Genomic DNA, 10439 nt, shown 5'->3' on the forward strand with positions numbered 1-10439 from the left:
TTAGTATCCTGATCAAAGGCACTTCAACATGTAATGGAGGAACCCAGATCTCATCAGCCACAGTTATCCCACTTTTTACAAGTGCAAAACATCTCAGACTTGAATTAATAAACACAATTCTTTGCACTAGATAGCTAATATTTAGAAAGATCTTGACTTCCAGTATGAGTCTTAGTTCTGTCCCATATAGAAATACTCAGAGGACATAGTGATAGTTGGGTGTCGATGAGATGGATGGGAGGAGTACAGGAGCCTGGTGGAGGACTTTGTGGGATGGTGTGACATTAAGACTACAGAGTATAGGTGGTGGATTTCTGAAGTAACAGGCCTATAGTTAAACCAGAGTCCATCAAGGGGTTTTAGTGTGGGGGTGGTCTGGACCACAGTAGCTTTATATCGCGGCTGGAACACTGGGTTGGGATTACAGGTGCACCATTAGAATGGTTCCACTCATGCCTGAGTGACGGAAGTTTTTATGTCAAGGTTGGTTATAATGTATCTGCTTCAATGCCTCTTTCCTGTGGGATTCCACAGGGCTCGATTCTTGGACCCCTTTTGTTTTCACTTTATCTTCTCCCTTTGGGGTCTATCCTGAGGAAATATGGTCTTTCATTTCATTGCTATACTGATGATTATCAGATTTACCTGCCCTTGAACCAGCTAGTGCTTGCTCTGTTCACCCTCTGTTAAAATGTCTGGACGACATTAAGGCCTTTAAGTTTTAACTATCAGAAGACTGAAGGCTTTTTGTTTAGCCCTAGTTCAACCGCTGTAAACCTGGACTCCCTTCAGCCATATCTTAAGCAGTCTGTTAAAAATATCGGGATGGATTTACTCTGACTTCAAGTTTGACAAACAAATCAACTCTGTTCTGCAGAAAAGCTTCTTCCAATTAAGTCACGTAGCTACAGTAAGCTTAAGCCAGTGTTGTTCAGACCCAACCTCGAGAAACTAATCCATGCCTTTATCATGACCCATCCGGACTAGTGTAATATATTCTATGATAGGGTCAGCCAGGTCTCCATTTTGCGTCTCTAGCTCATCCAAGAATGCTGCTGCTCAGTTCTTAACCAGAACTCATATGAGCACACATTCTGCCCTCCCTTCACAGGCTCCCTGTACATACTTGAATTGATTTGAAAATTCTCCTCTTGACCTACAAGTGGCTAAATGGCCTCGCACCCCTTTATCTCTCTGCTCTACAGGAACCATATGTTCCTTCTCGGGCCCTGAGATCATCCAATCAGCTGCTTTTGGCTGTTCAAAAAACAAAACTGAAGCTCAAAGGTGATCGGGCATTTTCAGTCATGGGCCCCAAACTTTGGAACAATCTGCCCCCCAACATTAGGCAGACCACCTCCCTTTCTGTGTTCAAATCTCTGCTAAAAACACATTTTCTCTGGCATTTCATGCAGGAGTTGATTTAGTATTTTTTTGTTCTGTGTTTTTACGTTTTTTATTTAATGCTTTTAATAAATTTTTCAGTACCATCAGTTTTATTTTTTTCCATTAATTGTATTACTTTGGTAACAGCTTCTGTTTTAAATGGGCTTTATAAATATATGTTTCCTGGAATATCTTACAAAAACAATTGAAGCTCTCGACCGTGACCTCTCTAAGTGGCTTTAAGAATCTGTTGGACTCCTGGCAGGAACCAATGCAGACATGTTCCTGTTTTTAGTTTTCTACATTCACCTTAGAATTTAGCAGTTTTTTGTTACTTTTCTTTTTTTTTTGCCTTCCTATTTGTAAAAAAAAAAAAATAATAATAAAAATAATAATAATAATAATAATTTGTATGACTTTTTATAACTGTTTATTGTTGTCGCTGTTGTCCATTGTTATCATCATTCTTGTTGAAATCAGGTCTCTCTTGTAAATGAGTGCTCGAGGCTCAGTGGGATTTACCTGTCTAAATAAAGGTTGAATGAATGAAGAATAAAGTGGACTATAAAAACCTAGGACTACAGTTGGATGACAGACTGAACATGCCATCTACAGCTGGTGTAGATTTGCCTCTGCTTCTTAAAGGAGGAGTGGTCCTTCAATGTCTGCAAGAAGCTGCTGCAGATATTTCACCAGTCCGTGGCGGCAGTGTCCTTGTTTATGCTGTAGTGTACTGGGGAGGCAGCACCAGGAAGAAGGGCGTGGCCCAACTGGACAGACTGGTGAGGGCTGGCTCTGTGAAGAACTCCCACCATACTCTGCACAGCATCTTCAGCAGGCAGAGGAGTGTGTTCAGTCCGACTGCTGGCACAGTCCTGTTCCACAAATAAACTGCAAAACAGTTCATCTTCTGAAAATGATACATTTTGTATGGTGCACACAGCCACTGTGGTCATAAAATATTACCTGAAACATTAAGCTAATGATTAGGAGGTGGTTTATTAAACATACAGACTCTATCAAATTCAATACGATAGTACTTAATGCAAACTGACCAACTGTATTAACTTCTGTGTAAAGATGTTGTCATATTGCTGTGTTTAACAGCTTCACAGGACTCGAATAGTCAGAGGACACAGATGGTACACACAGGCTCAATGTAAAGACAGAATAGGTTTAAATACAGAGGAGGGGGGAACTAAATTATATCTGGAGAGAGGGGAACACATGAGACCGAGCCAAAGAGGCAAAACTGTATTTTACACAGAGTGGACCTGACTGATTCTTGTCCTTGGTTCAGGCTTGGAGCAGGAGGTTCCACTAAACAGGTAAGTGATGAGAAGCAGGCGAGACAGGAGAGAGCGAGCAGGCAGGCACGAACAGAGGACGGAGCTGAATTCCCAACCTTCATTCTTTATTCCTTTAACAACCTGCCATTCTGTTTGTCTGTTTCTCCTTCCTGTCCTCTCAAACCCCAGCCGGTCGAAGCAGATGGCCGCTCGTCCTGAGCCTGGTTCTGCTGGAGGGTTCTTCCTGTTAAAAGGGAGTTTTTCCTTTCCACTGTTGCCAGTGTGCTTGCTCAGGATTGGAGACTGTGACAAAGTAAAGATTCAACGCAATCTGCTGGCTTCCTTAGATAGAGAACATTTACTAAATAGCTTTTTATGTAAGAGAATGTTTTTGTACAGTGCTCTGAGACAACTTCTTTTGCTACTTGGTGCTATATAAATAAACTGAATTGAATTGGTTGTCTTTTTTGTCTCTATGTGTCCCTGTGATGGACTTTAAACCTGCCCAGGGTGTACCCCGCTTCTCGCGCAGTGACTGCTGGACATTGGCGTCAGTGACCCCCACGATCCAAAAATGAAAAAGTGGGTGGGTGGATGGATGGATGGATGGATTGAAGTCTGAAGTCTTCACTAGTTCTGAGCAAACGGATCACTGCCAAGTGCTGGATCAGCTCCACCTTTATACCCTGGTGGCAGTCAGCTCTAACAGGACACACCTGTGTGGACCCGCACTCTCAGCTCGCCTGTGTAAAACAAGGGGACAAAATTAAAAAGTTAAACACAAAATAAACTGAATCCTCACAGTTTAAAAAGAATGCGAACATGCAGTTAATGCTAAAATGAAAATGACAATTGCAGAGCTACAATACCTATTAAAAGGACAATTCTAAGTTTTGCTTATGGTTAAATAAATACAGGTGCTGGTCATAAAATTGGAATACCATGAAAAAGTTGATTTATTTCAGTAATTCCATTCAAAAAGTGAAACTTGTATATTATATTCATTTATTACATACAGACTGATATTTTTCAAAATGTTTATTTCTTTTAATGTTGATTATTATAACTGACAACTAATGAAAACCCCAAATTCAGTATCTCAGAAAATTAGAATATTGTGAAAAGGTTCAATACTGAAGACACCTGGTGACACACTAATCAGCTAATTAACTCAAAACACTTGCAAAGGCCTTTAAATGGCTTTAATTCTGTAGGCTACACAATCATGGGGAAGACTGCTGACTTGACAGTTGTCCAAAAGACGACCACTGACACCTTGCACAAGGAGGGTAAGACAAAAGGTCATTGCTAAAGAGGCTGGCTGTTCATAGAGCTCTGTGTCCAAGCACATTACTAGAGAGGTGAAGGGAAGGAAAAGATGTGGTATTAAAAAGTGTACAAGCAATAGAGATAACCGCACCCTGCAGAGGCTGGTGAAACAAAACCCATTCCAAAATGTGGAGAAGATTCACAAAGAGTGGACTGCAGCTGGAGTCAGAGCTTCAAGAACCACCACGCACAAACGTATGCAAGACAAGGGGTTCAGCTATCACATTCCTTGTGTCAAACCACTCTTGAACAAGAGACAGCAACAGAAGCATCTTGCCTGGGACTGCTGCTGAGTGGTCCAAATTTATATTCTCTGATAAAGGTAAATTTTGCATTTCCTTTGGAAATCAAGGTCCCAGAGTCTGGAGGAAGAGAGGAGAGGCACAGCATCCACGTTGCTTGAGGTCCATTGTTAAGTTTCCACAGTCAGTGATGGTTTGGGGTGCCATGTCATCTGCTGGTGTTGGTCCACTGTGTTTTCTGAGGTCCAAGGTCAATGCATCCATTTACCAGGAAGTTTTAGAGCACACCATGCTTCCTGGGTTCTCATAACACCTGAGCAGTGCCAGATCGACTCCATGCCATGCCGCATTGTTGCAGTAATCCAGGCAAAAGGAGTCCCAACTAAGTATTGAGTGCTGTACATGCTCATACTTTTCATGTTCATACTTTGAAGTTGGCCAACATTTCTAAAAATCTTTATTTTTTTTTAATTGGCCTTAAGTAATATTTTAATTTTCTGAGATACTGAATTTGGGGTTTTCATTAGTTGTCTGTTATAATCATCAACATTAAAATAAATAAAAATGTGAAATATAACAGTCTGTGTGAATATATCAGTTTGTGTGTAATGATTGAATATTATAATATAATATAATAATAATAATATAATTTACAAGTTTCACTTTTTGAATGGAATTACTGAAATAAATACATTTTTTCACGATATTCTAATTTTATGACCAGCACCTGTAAATAAAAACCTGTTCTTTGCCAACAATTCATGGTTTATGTACTCTGCCTCTCGCACAACAATCATTAGAGATGGGCACCAGCTCCCCATGACCAAAAAAGGAAAAAGCAGATAAAGTAAATGGATGGATGATAACTGTAGGACTGACAGTTGTACTTTTCATGTCTGTGGTCATTATTTTACTATTTCATCAAAGGCTCCTCTGTAACTTGTATTGTGCAGAACGTTTCTACAGTTATCATTCTACTGAAAGCCTAGTTTGAATACTACAACACCAATACTTTTTCTGAAGTGACATGTTTTATTTTAACCTCTATAATGTATATTTATGTGAATGTTGTGAACTTTTTTCTTTTGTGAGCTGATATTTTTGTATTTATATGTATAAAAACAGTCACGCTTATTTGGTTTGGTTGATTTGTGACAAAAATGCCTACAGATTATCAACAGTATCAACCTTTCTGTTTGATAATGTTCTGTTGAGAACTGAAGAGGACATAAATATGTTTCATCCATCATTTATTTGAAACTCGTATCAACGCAGTGGAAGTTTGACATTTGTAACCAGCTCGATAAAGAAGTGATTCCTTTGAGTTACGTAAATTCATCTATTCTACTAATTACTATCAGGAGGTAAAAGTTTTAGGTTTCAGTTTGTAAGATTTTAAGCATAAAGGCGTAGTTTATGACTGATTATAATGTAAGTAAAAAAAAAATCCTTGCCAATGATATTTTAAAAATTAACAATCTGCACAGCCGCACTAATTTGTCCTAAAGCCTCTCAAAAGTTAGAGATTTTCTGAATTGCAAAAACAAAATTCTGTACAAAAAAGGAGTCGGACCTTAAAGGAATTGACAGATTAACATACATAGATTAACTACAGTTAAAAAATACTGTGGGTGTTTTCAGAGCTATAAGACATTTATGTCATATTGTTAAACAGACATGTTGATAATATAATTCAGAGCCCTGGTAACCGTTAGATAGAGGAGTTGTACTTTTTTGCCTGTGGTCATAATTTGACTAAGTTAACAAAGTCTCCTCTGAACATGTACTGTACAAGGCTTTTCTACACTTTATCATTTTATTGATATCATAGTATGAATACTACAACGCTAACACATTTGTTATTTTATTGCAGTTTTATTAAAACCTCCCATATATATTTATGTAAATACAGTTACATTTTCCTTTTGTCAACTAATATTTTTACAGTTATTCAATCACAAACATGTCAAAGCTCATTTCACAAAGTTACATTCTTTTAAAAAAAAAATATAATAAAGCTAAGAGGAAAGAATGGAAGGGAAATGTCAGTACCCCCCTCCTAAGGCAGTAAATCAACAGCACACTTAAATTAATTTGTTGAGCAAATGCACTTGCTGTTTTCATAAAGAATATTTTAAACAGATATAAACAATCAAGACTTATTTTATACCAGTGCATGTGCTATTTAAACATTTGCTGTCTTCAGAAACTGATTTCCAAATGTTGTGACATTTAATAGAATATATTTTTTAAAGATATAGGGATGAATAGTGTGTCTATTTTTTGCTAACTACGTTTATTTGTATGTATACGTACATGTGTATGCATTTATATATTAAGCTACTATTATTATTGCATGTATGTATGTATGTATGTATGTATGTATGTATGTATGTATGTACAGTGGTGCTTGAAAGTTTGTGAACCTTTTAGAATTTTTTATATTTCCGCATAAATATGACCTCATCATCAGATTTTTACACAAGTCTTAAAAGTAGATAAAGACAATCTAGTTAATGAGATGAGACAAAAATATTATAATTGGTCATTTATTTATTGAGGAAAATGATCCAGTATTACATATTTGTGAGTTGCAAAAGTATGTGAACCTTTGCTTTCAGTATCTGGTGTGACCCCCCACTGTGCAGCAATAACTGCAACTAAACGTTTCCAGTAACTGTTGATCAGTTCTGCACACCAGCTTGGAGGAGTTTTAGCTCATTCCTCTGGACTGAACAGCTTCAACTCTGTGATGTTGGTGGTTTCCTCACATTAACTGCTCGCTTTAGGTTCTTCCACAACATCTGGATTGGATTAAGGTCAGGACTTTGACTTGGCCATTACAAAACATGAACTTTATTCTTCTGTAACCATTCTTTGGTAGAACCACTTGTGTGTTTAGGGTCATTGTGTTGCTGCATGACCCACCTTCTCTTGAGATTCAGTTCATGGATGTCCTGACATTTTCCTTTAGACTTCTCTGATATCGTTCAGAATTCATTGTTCCATCAATGATGGTGAGCCGTCCTGACCCAGATGCAGCAAAACAGGCCCAAACCATGATACTACCACCGTGTTTCACAGATGGGATAAGGTTCTTATGCAGGAATCCAGCGTTTTCATTTCTCCAGACATGACACTTTTCATTTTAACCAACAATTTTATTTTGTTCTTATCTGGCCACAAAACATTCTTCCAGCAGCCGTCTGATTTGTCCACGTGCTCTTTAACAAACTGCAGACGAGCAGCCATGTTCTTTTTGGAGAGCAGTGGCTTCCTCCTTCGACCCTGCCATGCACACCGTTGTTCGGTGTCTCCTGATGGTGGACTCATGAACATCAACATTAACCAATGTGAAACAGGCCTTCAGGTGCTTAGAAGTTACCCTGGGGTCCTTTGTGACCTCCCTGACTATTACACACCTTGATCTTGGAGCGATCATTGTTGGTCGACCACTGGGGAGGGGAACAATGGTCTTGAATTTCCTCCATTTGTCTACAATCTGTCTGACTGTGGATTGGTGGAGTCCAAACGCTTTAGAGATGGTTTTGTAACCTTTTCCAGCCTGATGAACATCAACAACTCTTTTTCTGAGGTTCTCAGAAATCGTCTTTGTTCGTGCCATGATCCACTTCCACAAACATGTTGTGAAGAGCAGACGCTGATAGATCCCTGTTCTTTAAATCAAACAGGCTTGTGGGACAGAGTTTGCTGTGGCTCCTCGGACTCAGACTGATTATTATAGAAAATATTTGCTTGCATGAACACAAACCTGCAATCCCAAATACGTTGCTGCAAATTTAACAAAATATAATAAAATACATTCAATAAGTATAATAAACTCCAAATAACAGTAGGGTTGAAAGCTCACGTTGGCACACTCGGCTCAGTGTTTGGTGTCAAAATGCTGATGTCGATTGTACTCTTTGATGACCGCCACTGCCTCATAACACAAAAGACATGCCGGTTTCTCTCCTTGAAGCACAAACATTTATTCGCCTTCCCGTCTTTCTTAAAACAGCTGTCCATCTGCATCAATTTTTCTCTTCCTGGACATTTTGGGATCATTGTTTGTATTTCTCAATTCTACTTGTTCATAAAATGATACTGATGTGGCAAAACTGCATTCTACTGGTGAGATGCTGTTACGTCGTGGGTAACATAATTGGCATGCATTATGGGAAATGTAACTTGTTGTCATTGCACCCTTTTGACTTATTTTTCATACGACAATCAGGGCTTTTAAGATCTCGTGGGCCACATAAAATGACGTGGCAGGCCACATCTGGCCCGCTGGCCTTGAGTTTGACACGTGTGTTGTACATGTTTGAAAATAAACTTTAAAATGTTGGGTACAAACATAAAATGTCTATTTCGACAATATCAGCATTTCTTTTTGATCATCCCTGTTGAGAACATAAATCTTTTATATTCATTATTTGTCAAAAACTTGTATAACCATATAAAACTTTATTTATAAAGCACTTTAAAAACAACACCGTTGGCCAAAGTGCTGTACACTAACACATACAAGCAAGTATAAAGAAAACTATAAATAAAACTATATGCTGAACCCCTGCCCTCTTTCACTCAGTGCATCCTTCAGAACAGTCCTATATTGGCTGTTAATTGTCCGTTCAGTCTCTCTACACACAAAAACGTGAATGCACACACACGCCCAACACACACACATGTTCAGCCTAATCTTTCTTATGCGGTTTAACACATTCAAATCAGAATGCTTTATCAAAAAGGGGAATGGACTAAGACTTCATACAACCATGTTCATTGTTCTGAATAAATATATAAGGGTCTCTTTCCCGTGACAGAACAACCTTCAGTCCCGCCAAAGAAGGTAAGACTTGTTCATATGAATGAGTTCTGATATTTTCTGTAAAGACTTTGTGAGACCATGACAAACTGTTTATAGGTGGATGATTGATGGTTGAAAAAGCTTGTTAAGTTCCTCTTATTGCTCAGTAGTGGATTTAATTTATACTGTACTCAACTGTTAAAATAAATTGTGTGTTTTCCATGAAATACAAAATCAGTTGTGTTTATTTCTTTTTATATTACGGTTTTAGGTTTTCTGCAGACCATTACACTATCGGTTCAACACATTATAGGTAAGTTATAAATTCACTGACCTTCATTTTGTTCATACTTTTTATTATTATTTGTTTAATTTTATTTGTTTCCAGAAAGTGCATCACAAATAATTGTCCTATCGGTCTGAAAGATGAGGACTCTGATCTTGTTAGTGGCCGCCTCACTTGCGGTCGTCATAAGAACTAGTCCTCCTTTGACGGAGGTAAATTGCTATTATCGCTTGTCTTCTTACATTTTCATACAGTCATTTCTCAAAACACTTTATTTTCCAACCAGACGTACTTTTAAATTAAGAAGAGATGCACAGTTTGCTTACTGAAGAGGAAATTTCAGTTCGATCTCTAAATGTTGCTCTTTGTATCCAAAATTACTTTAGAACTTCTTTCAACTCGTTCTTTCTTCTTTTCCTCTATAAATACGAATAAATATTAGTAAAATTAAATGTAATGCGCATGTTATTTTTTCTAAATTGTCTTTTTTTTCAGCTAAAGTATGGGGATATTCTTGCTTTCCCTCATAAAAAGATATGCGGCATCCCTTATACTTACAAGCATTATGCTATTTATCTGGACCAAAAGAGATTTCCTGAACAAAAGGATGATCAAAACTTATTTCACTTCACAGGTACAGTATCTGTTAACTTTGAAACTGAAGTGTTGAAATCTGAAAAACAAGTTTGCATTCATTGTGCAGTTATAGTCTTTCCACAAATGAAAGTGGCATCGGTCATTTTTTCAGACTCACTGAAACAGAATTCATTCATCATGAAAAGGAAAAGAATATACCTCAGTTGTGGAAAAACTACAGTAAAAAAAGACTTTTTGAAAGAAAAAAAAGATGAAAAACACTAAAATAATGACATATAAAATGATATTTTGTGGGTATTTTTTATTACTGGTAATGACACAGGAAACTTGAAGATTAATGGTTTTTAATCATGTTTTGAAATCCATAAAAAAATGTCATCTTCACTTCTTCTTGGCCAAGTTGGATTCTGACAAACATACAATATGTAAACCTATAAATATGGGTACTATATGCCCATTTATATATGTATACATTGCATGTATTTATGTATGTAATT

The sequence above is a fragment of the Nematolebias whitei genome, chromosome 5 (genome assembly GCF_014905685.2).
Source record: "Nematolebias whitei isolate Nwh7 chromosome 5, NemWhi1, whole genome shotgun sequence".
NCBI lineage: Eukaryota > Metazoa > Chordata > Actinopteri > Cyprinodontiformes > Rivulidae > Nematolebias > Nematolebias whitei.